The sequence below is a fragment of the Crassostrea angulata genome, chromosome 7 (genome assembly GCF_025612915.1).
Source record: "Crassostrea angulata isolate pt1a10 chromosome 7, ASM2561291v2, whole genome shotgun sequence".
NCBI lineage: Eukaryota > Metazoa > Mollusca > Bivalvia > Ostreida > Ostreidae > Magallana > Magallana angulata.
In genome coordinates this window covers 43,295,804-43,311,082 of record NC_069117.1, presented here as the reverse complement: position 1 = coordinate 43,311,082, position 15,279 = coordinate 43,295,804, and positions in this window count along the sequence as shown.

Genomic DNA, 15,279 nt, shown 5'->3' with positions numbered 1-15,279 from the left:
CAACAAACAACTATTTATGGAAACGATGCACTGGCATTTTTTCCTGATAAAAATAGCCTTTTACTAAAAAAAAAAAATAAGAAGACATTGTTCATTATCCGTAGTGTTAACTTTGATTTCGAAAAACAAGATTTTGTGTTGTGTTCATTGATAACCTTGTATTACAGAGACCCTTTTTTAGATATAAAACACTTAATATTATTACAAAATCTGGCGAAGTCCCCACACTTTAAATATCGTCAAAAGTTGTTCATTTATAGTTCATTTATTGTTATATATTTTGCTAATTTCTGATGAAAGTGTCTTAAAATTTTAAGTACCAGCAAAAAAAGCAAATAAAATTTTGTTCATATTAAGCCCTGGAAATCCCAAATGGTGTAAAATTCTCAAGGAAATCAGTTTATGTTACTGAATCGTATTAAGTCAACTAATAATCTACCACGGTTCACTGTTACTTAGTTCTAATATACCCAACAAAAGATATAATATTCTATTAATACCACAAATAATTAAGACAAATTGTGAGCGTAAATCAGAAATACCAACTTTAGCCTAGGCGTGTCATTGATTTTTGTAACTCATAATGTTGCACGTGAGAGAACATCACAGCAAAGGGTGCTACACAGTATGAACTCGATACCAAATATTATCCTTGTACAATTTCATTCCTATGATGTTCCCTTGAAATGAAAACCAACCTTTCGTATTGCGAGAATTACGACCAGATTCATCCAAATAGGATGCACAGCTTTTGAAGCTGTTTTTCATACTAGGGTATTGAAGCAAATTAAAAGAGTCATTGATAAACTTTCGTACGGTGGCCATTACCTATATAATCATTTAAGTTCAGCCAACCAAGCTGTGCTTAACAAGGTCATTTTGGAATTCTTGACTCTAATACATTTAGTATAATAGTATATGGAAGAGATGGCTTATTAACGATCCGACCAAATTTACAAAACAATACTTGGCACTGCCTCATTTGTTCCGTAAAAATCCTTTTTTTTTCTTTTCTTTTTTTTTTGCATGGAAAGGACATGTACCAGTAATGAAAATGTGACCAAATTCGATATGGTTAATAAAAAAACAAAACAAAAACAAAACCTGACCCAACACTGTATATATTAATAGAATGACATCATCAACCTAACGGCTTAGGCATTCTACGTAATATCCATGCATCATAGTGTCGCCTTAACAGAGGAAACAGTACGCCAATCCCAATAAAAATAGATAATATGTCTACTACATCATCAGTATCCATGGAGATACTAGATCCGGATGAAATCTCTTTTTTTTTTTAACAATAAAAGCGACGAATGTTTATAATGAAAAGTGGATCGAGTGTTACGTGAAAAAACAGTAATATACGTTTGTAGCAATGCGAAATGTAATAAAATGGCAAAATGCAATATTATATTTTACGTTATTACATTTTTTGCGCTGATTTCGACGCAAAGTGTAATAACGCAAAACGTACTAACATAAGAATAGGGTTGATATGTAGCTGAAATGACCCAGAGTAACTAATGATAAAATCAGCTACAGAGAAAATATAGAAAAATACCATAGACTGCAAATAGTTGACGTGATTAATGTTCCGGATTTTTTAAAATTATTCCTTAAAAATTATACATATAATAAACAGAGAATAAATATAAACATTCTTGGTATTCACAAACCATCATGCTGTCCTGATTTTGCAAAAACGCCATAATAATTTGTATATAGCGAAGGATACTATACTGAATATAACAACCACAGTCTCTATAAATGTTTGTTGCATTTTGCGTTAATACGTTTTGCGTTGAGATCAACATAAAACTTAATAACGCAAAATGTAATAATAGAGTTTATTAATTTTGCGTTGTTATTACTATTGCAACATACGTTGCCAATAAAGGTCGGTGTTTAACTACACGTGTAGTACTAAGAATACGAATAACTACGGATTTCTCTAATTTCATAGGTTTTATTAAGCACTTTAATTAACATCAACAAATAATTCAAATACAAAATAAAAAAAATATTAAAAACAACAACAAAGAACCGAAAGTGCAATGCAATGTCATTATTATAAAGCTGTAAAGTTTGATTTGATGATATTTTTACGGATTTTTTGAAATAAGTTGAAAAGTAACTTGGCGGAGGGCAGTGGAAGCCGAAATAAAAGAACAAAAAAGATGCTGGGACACACTCCAAAAGCTAGCCAGTGACAGACCAGGATGGAGAACTCTCGTTACTGCCCTATACGCCAAAAGTGTCACGGGCAGTAAGTAAGCTGGGGCAAAGTCTCTGGTATAAACAGCTTTTTGTTTTGTTTACAGCTTATTTTTCCAATACTAGTAGCCTGTTTGATCAATATTTTAAGTTATTTTTTTCTCGTGTAAGAAATTTACAGATTTATTTTTTCGTTACAATCATTCATTTCGCGTAGGTGAACAAAATGTAATTATTGCACTACGAGTTGGACCAATAGAGCATTAAACATCTTACACAGTCGTGTGTTATACTGACAATAACCTTATTTTCTAAATTTCAGTAATTGTATAATATTTGGCGACCAAATCCGATAAACACTGAAATTAGGATTCAGAATGATGGATCTATTGTAGAGAATGATTTGTTAATTAAAAAGATCAATAAGTTCTTTGTCTCTGTTTTATTTCTTTGTAGTTTGTTTATCGAACTATATAAAATAGCGTGAAAGAAGATAAAAAAAAAGCCAGGAATAAGAGAATACCAACACATCCAATATTTCATTTAAAGAATTCGTTTGCAGCGATGTCTATTTAGCGTAAATCAATTTTAACGCTTAAATTAGTTTATTCCTTGAACCATTTTATAAAAACAGGTATCCGTACCGAATTCTTCTTTTTTTACTTTAATGCTTTTTTACGTGATTCACATTTTTATCACAGTTTAATTTAAGTTTAATCGAGAAAAAAACCCTCAAAACATTCTAATATACAAAAGCTTTGAATATTGACCCACTATACATTTGAATAACCGGTATCGAATTGTAACACAACATTCGACGTTTCGGGAAATAAACCCCGTTACATCTTTGGTTGATGTGACTGAAATGGCTAATAAGTTAAAGCATCACACAAAATATATCCTTAAAGACTATTTCTTTTGCGTTTCTTCGTATTAAAATCAAACCGAGGAAACTTTGCTTTTTGCATGATTTCGTTATATTATAACCCAGTCCATTCAAATGGCAATATCTATATAAGGATTAAAAATTATAATTTTTACGATCAAAGCAAAAGAAAGACATATCCGTCATCTTTTCTGCTCAAGTTCTTTGTATAGAAAGAAAAAAAATAACGTTTCCTTCTGCACAAAAGAACGTCCCGTCATTCTAACACTTTTAAGCCACACATTGCAGAGACTGGCTAAACTCAAACATCAAAATACAAAAGTGAAATCATATCGAAGTACAATCTTTGAATAGAGCATGCGTTTATTACCTAGCAATGATGGTGTATTATATTTGTACTTAAAATGTTTCTTGTACATGCGGTAAGGTTTAAAGAATAATGAGACATTTTTGTGGCCGAGTGATAATAACGCATGCGGCTCTTTGTAACTTGTGCATGACATCTTTCACTGGATGTATCTTTATTGTCTAGTGAATGTATCATTTCAACTATCAGGCTAACAAACCATTGCCAATCATAAATTTATATTTTTGATAAGCATGTACGTAAAGAAAGATTAGTGTGAATCTACAGTGGTAAAGTACCTGTGGTATATCATTCGTAACAAGTCTGACAAAATCGTGTTTCTAAATCGAGCAGTAGAGCTACTGTTTGTGATCTAATCGAAGAAAATCAATCGCAAATAAAGGTGCTAAAGAAAAACTATAGGTGCGATTTCTAATTTCATTGACTTGAAATAAAACATTATCAATAAGGGACACGAGACATAAACGTAAGAGGTAAAACGTTTAAACACTTTTTAATGATCTTCTCTTTCCAGTTTCATATATATGCGCGGGACAGAACCCCTCCCCTTGGAAAATTCAAATTCATTTTATTAACATAACATTATAGGTAACTGAAAATGCGCCCCCACCCAAATGCGCCCCCACCCAAAGAAAATTATACCCAATGAAAATTTGTTGGTTCCGTGACACAATAATGCAAGAGCATTTTTCAGAGTAAAATTGACGAATTTTCGTTCATCTCTGCCTAGTTGTAAAAATATTTCTCACTTCCTTTAGAACACACTCTGGGAAAATGGACAGGCATAGCCTTCATTTTGCTTGACGTCATTTCTATATTCGTGTTTTTTTACTTTTCTGCAATCCTTTCTATCTTGATTATTGCCTATTTGCAATACAAAACCTTGTCTATTGGGATACCTTATTACAATACTGTGTGAAGTGAAAAGGCATAATATCTTCAAATATAATAACGGTAAGCAAACAAAGTGCCAAGTGGCCTCTATCCTACTTCAAATTGCATGGTTACAAAATTTGGTCATAAACCAAATACATGTACCACATACCAAATAGAATTTCAATGAACATTGCACTAAGATTATTTTCAATCTACGTTTTAATTCTAAAAGAAAAAAGTTTAGAAGTCTTGACAGAGCTGTATGTGACCAAATTTTGTAACCATGCAAGTATACTTTAGTTTTACTAACAAGTCTAAATTCTCTCTTAAGAAACAGAAACAAGATTAAAGAATTAGTGCATATCTTAAGCATTAACCAAAAAGCTGTTTGTCAGAACAGAGCGCCAAAAGGATATTGTCAGTATAATCACAAAATATTTGAAATGCTTGCTTTTTTTCTCCCACTTGTAATTTTCTAGATGCATGCCACATATAGAGAAAGATAACAGAGACGGTTTTACACAGCTTTGGAAGTCTGCTGCAGTTTGGCTCAGTGTTTGTCCATGTTTGTGCAATGTCTCTGATTCCACAGATAATTGCAAAACCAAGTTCAGTTCTGCATAAACCTTGTGTATTATGAACAATTAATTCGTTCATCAGGCATGTGATTTGAATCTTAAATGCCATGCATGTCATGTGACAAATGACAATTCTAATTGACTGTTAATTGGGTTATTATAGTTTTATTATCATTGTCTGAAATTTTCAGTGATAATGCAACAATTACACCAGTTAGCCATATATGACGTCACTCTTTGCAACTGTCTGCTGTCAGGTTGAGTAAAACTGAAGTTGTTTTTATCTAGGTTACCTGTGAATCTCAGAGACTCTATAGGGAAATCAGAGAGTATAGGATCCAAGAAATGTGTTATCGGATGAAACTAAATCACGTTTCAGGAAAGATGTACATGCAGTTCAAGATTTTAATGGATGTATCAACCCCAAGGCACTTTTACTTTAATTTCTATTAATTCAAATTTCGAATGACGTACAAAGTACATTTTGCATGAAGCATGAAATGATTGGAAAATTAAGTTGATACAGGATGAAATACATACATTACACTAGGTAACTCTATATATAGGATTGATGAGATAACCAATATACCTAAAAGGGTTTGTGTACAGAAAGTATACAATTTACCAGTTACCGGTTACTTAATGAATAAATTTCAAAGTGTTTGCAATTATGTTGTATCCATATTTTTAAGGTGTTGAGTGAGTCTTTTTCAGTAACCTAGATTCAATCAATATTAACTTTAAAATTCATAAGATATATGTATAAACCGGTAAGTATAAATGCCAAGTGGTTGCATGTACATGTACTTTGAGGGTTTCAAGTACCAGCTAAATTGTGTGTTCATGCAATCACTTGTAGGCAGTCATAGTTAAATATGCTGTTGTGATGAAAATCGATCACCTTGCAGAAGGATTCGTTAAAATTTTTTGTATGAAAAAGCCAATAAAATAGGGATTTACTCATTTAAATTCAGGGATGTGATAAAAAGAATCCCTCATGATTGGTGATGGTATATGATTTTTATCTAACTTCTTGTGTGTTTTCTATCCCCTCCCCAAGGCTCGGAGATAGAGAAAACTCACAACTCACTGAATAAAAATCATATATCATATCACAATTCATAGGAAATTCAATATTTATAAATAATATTTTTCAAGAATTTTGATAAAGTATACCGATAATTCAATAATAACTATCTCTTTAGTAATTCCTTTGATATTCCTTAACGGTAGGGTGGTATATTTATGTTAAATGCAATTTTTAAAATTATTTTTTATATTTTACACACTTATTGTGTCAAGATAAAAACACATCTACATCTACCTAATATACATGTAAGATTAAATGTCAAGCATGCATTTATATTCTTAAAGATATCATCAGAGAGGCCATTAGCGTTTTATCTGTAAAAAAGAAGTATTACCAGTATTTAGAGACAAAGTCCATATATTACGTAAACGTATAGTTCATTGAATTGCGTATATGCATATAGTTCATTGAATTATCACTGCTGAACCAACAGATCATGGCATCATAATACCTCACACAAAATGTAATCCTGCTTCATACAATTACTGGTATTTAAGAACATTCTCAAATGTTCTCCAACATGTGAGAAACACCTTGTTTAAAATTAAAAACAAGTAGACAGCAAGATAAATTTCATAAGAAGAGATCCTTATAAAATAAGACAAACTATTGCCTGATGGGAAATCATTTTTGGTAAAATATATATATATATATATATATATATATATATATATATAAAGTCAAATTCCCACTTTATGAATTTTACAAAGATCTTTGTTTTAATTTGAATTGGACTTCCACTTTTTATAGAAATTACCGATGAAATTTTGTTTTCATACTTGTACTTGCAGGTACTGGGGAATCATTAGAATTCGTGGTGGCTCAACTTTCATGGTTTTTGTGGGTAGCCTTCCCAAACGAATTTACATCCTCGACGAAAACAAATTTTGAAAGAATTAGTTTTCTTATTGAAATCAAAAACGCACGCATACATGAAATTACATCTCCAGGAATAAGCTAAAAACTTTCAATCCACGAAAAATGGCCCTCATGAAATCAAATGATTCCAAAGTATGTAATAGTTTACCTGAATTCAACTGTGATTTCAGTTTTAAATAATGTGTAATTTGTGTATCTTGTTATGAAAATGAGAAAGTGTTAACATGATTGAGACTAAATCAAAAATATACACATGAAAGAGGGATGAAAATTGTGATTTGTATTATCTAGGAGACTATAAATTACATGCAATAAAAAAAAAATGGGGGAGTAAACTGCATGCAATCTCTCTCTCTCTCTCTCTCTCTCTCTCAATCAATCATGATTTTCCACTCATAAGCTGATACAAATCTATATAAATTATTATACATTTTTTTTTTCAAAACCCCCCTAAAAACTAGTTCTTACCTGAGAATGTCTGGTTTTGAATCGCTTCATCTTCAAACAATAACCGTTAGGCAGTGAATGTGAAATAAGCTTAATACTATCATATAATATGATCAGTCTATGACATCATATTAAAGCCACTGCCACAGATAAGCAGTCCAGAGCTGTTGACTTAGTACGGAAAACAAAATGATATTGCTTTACTAAAAATAACAAAAGCGATTATCCATCTCCTCCACAAAACAGAAAACAATATCCGCTAGGGAAATATTGAGGCTACAGGTACGAAGGTGTCGCATCTCCACACCTTGTATCAGCGGTTCCATCAGGCTCTAGGCTTCACACAGGGAATGGCGGTTGTTTTATTTTATCATAATACGTACTGCAGGCTCCCAAGTGAAGAAATGAGTGTATATTAGATAGAAGAGAAAAGAAGGGACCAAAATGATTACTTTGTGTTTTCAGACATACATAAAAATTGATTTTTTTTTTCTTTGAGTCTTTCAATTTTCCTTGTATTGGATTCTCCCTATTAAAAATGTCTGTTATAGAACATTGCAACATAACATTGATAATATCTAACCACGACCATCTTATCAAGGTAATGAGCTGAAACCAGACCTTATTAAATGAATCAGATGTTATTTTGCCTTAATCTGAGACTGATGCAACACGATGATGGCCTTAATAGGTCTGACATTTCGAAAAATGAAAACTTGACAGTATATGTATACACGCAAGAGTAATTTTTATGTGCATGCAGTCAATATAAACCTATTATAGAAATGTTATCAAGCTTAAGAAAAAAAGAAGTCTCATTTCTGAATCAAGTTTAAAATCTGAACTAAATGTTTCATTCTTTTAATTTTAATTCATTATCGTTTGTTCTAGCTTGCACATGTTTGAATATATAAGGTTTGTAGTGAAGGCTCAGAATCTCATCATCTCTTACAATACACTTTTCAAGATCAAACACGTATTTATATTGCTCAAAATCGTACATGGTCCAGTTAGCTGCAATATATTTTGTCTCTAAATACGTGAATATCAGAATTCATATGTGAACTTCTTCAATACCAGGTTTCAAGCTTCTCTTAGATTCAGTCTTATGTTCAATAATACAACAACTAGCTCTATCACAGAATTATCATATAAAAATGAAATTCACGTCCTTGAATACTCTAATAAAGCCATAATTGCTCCCCAGTAATCAATGCCTACCATTTCCAATGTTCAAACAGTCCATGGGCCACAGCACTCACCTGAGCAACATCAAGTTGGATAAATGGGGATGAACAAATTAAAAATTCATACATATTAAACACCACGTAAAACACACCAACAAATTATCCCCCCCCCCCCCAATTTTGGCTGAAACTTGGTGATGGAGAGATAGGAGAAAATGTCCTTGCTTGTGACCATTAGAGTTGTGCAGCCTATGACATTTTACACATTCATTTTATTCTCATTCCATTAACAACAAACAAATCTAAAAAAATAATCTAAAATCTAAGATAGTGGTTCATATTGTAATTGAATATTGTCAGTTACTTCTCTTTAACCACAACTGTGTTTGGGACAGATATAAAACTGAGTAAAATCGTTGAATACCATACCAATGAATGGGCAAAAGTAATTGTGTGTACATCTATAAAATTATATATATGATTACTGATCAATTCAAGGGCATCCATCAAGAAAAAATTGACCATCCATTGAGATGAATTAAAGACAGTGTAAGAGAAAAACTGAGGTAAACTGCAACACAGTTCACTTACCAATACTTGATTTTTCAAATGTGTTTTAAAAATGACATATTTGAATCAAAGTACTGAAGTACTGAGAGCCGGGCTCTTTTGGTGTGTCTTTATGCATATTGTGTAGTAAAGACTGAATCTCTCTCTCTCTCTCTCTCTCTCTCTCTCTCTCTCTCATGCTTACAATGTCGGCAAAGCACCAGAGAGCGACCAAATTTTGTAAGCGGCTATAAACAAAAATTATGTCTGTCTAGTAGAAGTTAAAAAGTTCAACAGTTGCTGCCTTGAATTTTGCAACAAGCATAAGATATATTTAATCCCCATTTCTTCATCGCGCAGCAAAGTAGTTCATGGAAATTCATGCGCATTGTATGTGTCCAAAATGCATAGTAATGTTTTAAAAACACGTTATTAATAAGAAAACTAAAAAAGATAGACAATTCATTCGAAATAAAAAAAAAACAGAAACAAAATGCCAATACTTTTGACAAAACGTGGCTCTTTTTGTAACTATTTGGTATAGCGGAAGCTTTACCTTGACGCTGTTTGGTTTTTTGTTTACTTGTGCTATTTATAGTAACATTGGCGATTTGCCTGCCTATAGCCAGGACTCTGCTTTCAGCAGAGCCCGGCTAAAAAAAGGGTCTGAACTCTTTGGTTAAAGTACAAATACAGTAATTATATTTCAAGGTATATAACAACATCCTGTCTATCTATCTTAAATTCTTTTAGCATTTGATATAAACACCATTCATCACCTGATTAATATGATGAAGTATCATCCATAAAGGTAATGAATAATATAATATGCTGCAAGGATTATCAATAAATCTACTGCAAATCATGGTACATGCAACAAGCTCTGCATCATTGTTTGATCTATGTTTAAATTACTAGTTTAGAATCAACAATTCATGCAAAAATGCAAGCTACTGGAATGGCTTAGTAAGAGTACCTTAACCAGAAAAAGATTCCTTAACTACAGGGGTAAATCTGCTTCATGACCCATTAATAAAAGAATTCCATTGTAATTCCCGTTTTCTTCTTTTTTTCTGACAGATTTTTGTCATGGCAAACCAGCATAAGATACCATTTCTATATCACCAACCCAAATGTCACTATAACTTCATGGCCATGTGATTTTGTATACAAAGTGAAAGGTACCAGTCCTATTCAGGTAACATATAAACCCCATTAAATAAATCAGAGTTCACAAACTCACCAAACTGGTCTATTTATGTCTGCATTGGAACACATGCCTGCATTGGAACACATATCATTGCAATTCAAATTTGGAATTTGTTACTGTATGACAAGTTATTATCTGTATTGTGTACTTGTTTTACTTGTGCAGCACTTTGTTTAACACTTGCTTATACATCATTTAATAATTTGATATATAATACATATAATTTCAAAAGAACACCTGCAATGCCAGATGTATATATACTGGTAGCACCTGTCTGGTCACATAGACAAGGATTTTGCGATGATGTGTCTTAAGTTCCTTTTTTAAAGGTCTTAATAACTCTAAGGTCAGTGTTACCCAAGCTAACACATCCAACATCTCAAGGTCAAAAGTCATATGAACTTCATTTCATTTAGTACATACAATATAAAATTACATTGAAACTGAAAGACTAAATGGGGCGCCTGGAAAGTGCGAAACGAAATCGAAACGAAACGAAACGAAACGAAACCAATCGAACCGAAACGAAACCAATCGAAACGAAACGAAATCAAACGAAACTAAACCAAAAATCGAAACAAAACGGAATTTAAACAAAACTAATTTGTTTCATTAAATGATATTCAGACGTTTAGAGAGAGAGAGAGAGAGAGAGAGAGAGATGCCTTAAAACTTATCAGCGACATCACATAGCAAAGTATATACGCAAGGAGAGAGAGAAAGAAAGAGAGAGGTAGAGATATAACGATGATACTGAAGGGGACATTCTAACATCAATTTTCTTTCTATCTATTTGAAATATTGTAAAAATGAAACGATCGAATACAATGTGATTTATAGCATACTGGTTGGTTACCAGTTTCTAACATATAATAAGAATTGTTGTAATATGTATAGTTTGAATTTGGACGTCGTAATTTGACAAAATTAACTTGCAATATAAAGATGATTATACTGTAAACGTATTAAAAAACTGTCTTTACCCCTTTGCCTAAGTATTCTATTTTGCGTTTTTGGCAGAAAACAGCGTCCGCAAAATCAAGAACATTGCCAAATGTAAAATATATAAGTAGATAAAAAGGTAAATTCAGAAATGCGCTAATTCAAATTAATGCTAACTTGTTGAAAAATTATATTCCGCCAAATACTGTACACCCTAAATATAGTGCGTTTACAGTATTTACGGAGACAATCCAACTACACGATTTTTTTCATATCGATATAAAATGTTGTAAAAAAGATTAAAATACATTGTGCGTGCGTGTGAAAGGGGGAGAAAGAGGGGATCATGTTTGATTTAAGGTAAAATACGGGTAAGAAACCTCTTTATATTGCACGTTAATTTTGTCAAATTACGACGTCCAAATTCATGCTATACTTCCTTATCATATGTTAGAAACTGGTAACCAACCAGTATGCTATAAATCACATTATATTTGATCGTTTCATTTTTACAATATTTCAAATCAATAGAAAGAAAATTGTTGTTAAAATGTCCCCTTCAGTACCATCATCATATCTCTACCTCTCTCTTTCTTTCTCTCTCTCTTTGCGTATATACTTTGCTATGTGATGTCGCTGATAGGTTTTAAGGCATCTCTCTCTCTCCCCCTCTCTCTCTCTCTAAACGTCTGAATATCATTTAATGAAATAAATTAGAAACATTAAAAGGTATAGGAATGTACATCACTTATTTACACAATTATATAATTTTTGCAAATTTCTGATAATCGGCTAAAAATTTACAGCGGCAATCTGAAACATACAGGTAGTTATATTTTATGGTTCAAAAATTTATTTCAATGAATTTATTTTCACTTTTATGTAGTCAAAAATGATATTAGTTTTGTTTAAATTCCGTTTCGTTTCGATTTTTGGTTTTGTTTCGTTTGATTTCATTTCGTTTCGATTGGTTTCGTTTCGTTTCGATTGATTTCGTTTCGTTTCGTTGGATTTCGTTTCGTTTCGTTTCGATTTCGTTTCGCACTTTACAGGCGCCCGACTAAATGGGGGGAAAATTGAAAATGATACAAAACATGTAGTTTTTTTTTTTATTACTTATCCATCCTAAAATTCTAGGAAGAATGGTTTTTCATGCAAAAACTGTTTCCATTAATTTCAGTTCTTGCTTACTGATTTCTTGAAACAGATGTTTTCAGTATTACTTTCATTATAGTGCCTTCAAAACCAATTAACTACCTTTTAAATTTACTAAAAGTACCTAATTCCAAAACACTAGCACAAACCAGTAGATTCTTGATAAATATTAACAGTTTTTAATATCAGTTCCAATTTCAATGTTAATCTCATTAAGAATATTGGTGAACCAATGGGGAAAAATGGAAGCAGGATGACAAGACAAAATTCTTAATTTGTAAAGAGGATTACCTTTGTTTATTTTTTCCATTTCATGCTGTGGTTGTTCCTAACCATTTACAACTTCTGTATATGCATTCTATAGTTCATAACCTCACAGTAGCCTAGAAATAGTTTCCTACTTCTACAATTGCTCTTAAAATATTTATTAATGGTAATTACCTTCTGAATCTCTACTAGAGCACAGTAACTTTAAATAATTTTCCACCTGTGTGAGATCTGTTCCTAGAGTTCTCCTTACCCAATGATAGTTCCCCACCAGAAGTATAGTAACTTCTCTTTACCCAATGATAGTTCCCTACAAGAAGTATAGTAACTTCTCCTTACCCAATGATAGTTCCCCATCAGGAGTATAGTAACTTCTCCTTACCCAACGATAGTTCCCCACCAGGAGTATAGTAACTTCTACTTACCCAACGATAGTTCCCCACCAGGAGTATAGTAACTTCTCCTTACCCAATATTAGTTCCCTACAAGAAGTATAGTAACTTCTCCTTACCCAATGATAGTTCCCTATCAGAAGTATAGTAACTTCTCCTTACCCAATGATAGTTCCCTATCAGAAGAATAGTAACTTCTCCTTACCCAATGATAGTTCCCTACCAGGAGTATAGTACCTTCTCTTTACCCAATGATAGTTCCCTACAAGAAGAATAGTAACTTCTCCTTACCCAATGATAGTTCCCTATCAGAAGTATAGTAACTTCTCCTTACCCAATGATAGTTCCCTATCAGAAGTATAGTAACTTCTCCTTACCCAATGATAGTTCCCCACCAGGATTATAGTAACTTCTACTTACCCAACGATAGTTTCCTACAAGAAGTATAGTAACTTCTCCTTACCCAAATTATAGTTCCCAATCAGGAGTATAGTAACTTCTCCTTACCCAATCATAGTTCCCTACAAGAAGTATAGTAACTTCTCCTTACCCAACGATAGTTCCCCACCAGGATTATAGTAACTTCTACTTACCCAACGATAGTTCCCCACCAGGAGTATAGTAACTTCTCCTTACCCAATATTAGTTCCCTATCAGGAGTATAGTAACTTCTCTTTACCCAATGATAGTTCCCTATCAGAAGTATAGTAACTTCTCCTTACCCAATGATAGTTCCCTATCAGAAGAATAGTAACTTCTCCTTACCCAATGATAGTTCCCTACAAGAAGTATAGTAACTTTTCCTTACTCAATGATAGTTCCCCAACATGATTATAGTTACTTCTCCTTACCCAATTATAGTTCCCTATCAGAAGTATAGTAACTTCTCTTTACCCAATGATAGTTCCTTATCAGGAGTATAGTAACTTCTCCTTACCCAACGATAGTTCCCCATCAGGAGTATAGTAACTTCTCCTAACCTAATGATAGTTCCCTACAAGAAGTATAGTAACTTCTCCTTACCCAACGATTGTTCCCCACCAGGAGTATAGTAACTTCTCCTAACCTAATGATAGTTCCCTACAAGAAGAATAGTAACTTCTCCTTACCCAACGATAGTTCCCCATCAGAAGTATAGTAACTTCTCCTTACCCAATGATAGTTCCCTACAAGAAGAATAGTAACTTCTCCTTACCCAATGATAGTTCCCTATCAGAAGTATAGTAACTTCTCCTTACCCAACGATAGTTCCCCACCAGGAGTATAGTAACTTCTACTTACCCAATGATAGTTCCCTATCAGAAGTATAGTAACTTCTCCTTACCAAATGATAGTTCCCTATCAGAAGAATAGTAACTTCTCCTTACCCAATGATAGTTCCCTACAAGAAGTATAGTAACTTTTCCTTACTCAATGATAGTTCCCCAACATGATTATAGTTACTTCTCCTTACCCAATGATAGTTCCCCATCAGAAGTATAGTAACTTCTCCTTACCCAATGATAGTTCCCTACAAGAAGAATAGTAACTTCTCCTTACCCAATGATAGTTCCTTATCAGGAGTATAGTAACTTCTCCTTACCCAATGATAGTTCCCTACAAGAAGTATAGTAACTTTTCCTTACTCAATGATAGTTCCCCAACATGATTATAGTTACTTCTCCTTACCCAATGATAGTTCCCCATCAGAAGTATAGTAACTTCTCCTTACCCAATGATAGTTCCCTACAAGAAGTATAGTAACTTCTCCTTACCCAATGATAGTTCCTTATCAGGAGTATAGTAACTTCTCCTTACCCAATGATAGTTCCCTACAAGAAGTATAGTAACTTCTCCTTACCCAACGATTGTTCCCCACCAGGAGTATAGTAACTTCTCCTAACCTAATGATAGTTCCCTACAAGAAGAATAGTAACTTCTCCTTACCCAATGATAGTTCCCCATCAGAAGTATAGTAACTTCTCCTTACCCAATGATAGTTCCCTACAAGAAGAATAGTAACTTCTCCTTACCCAATGATAGTTCCCTATCAGAAGTATAGTAACTTCTCCTTACCCAATGATAGTTCCCTACAAGAAGAATAGTAACTTCTCCTTACCCAATGATAGTTCCCTATCAGAAGTATAGTAACTTCTCCTTACCCAATGATAGTTCCCTATCAGAAGTATAGTAACTTCTCCTTACCCAATGATAATTCCCTATCAGAAGTATAGTAACTTCTCCTTACCCAATGA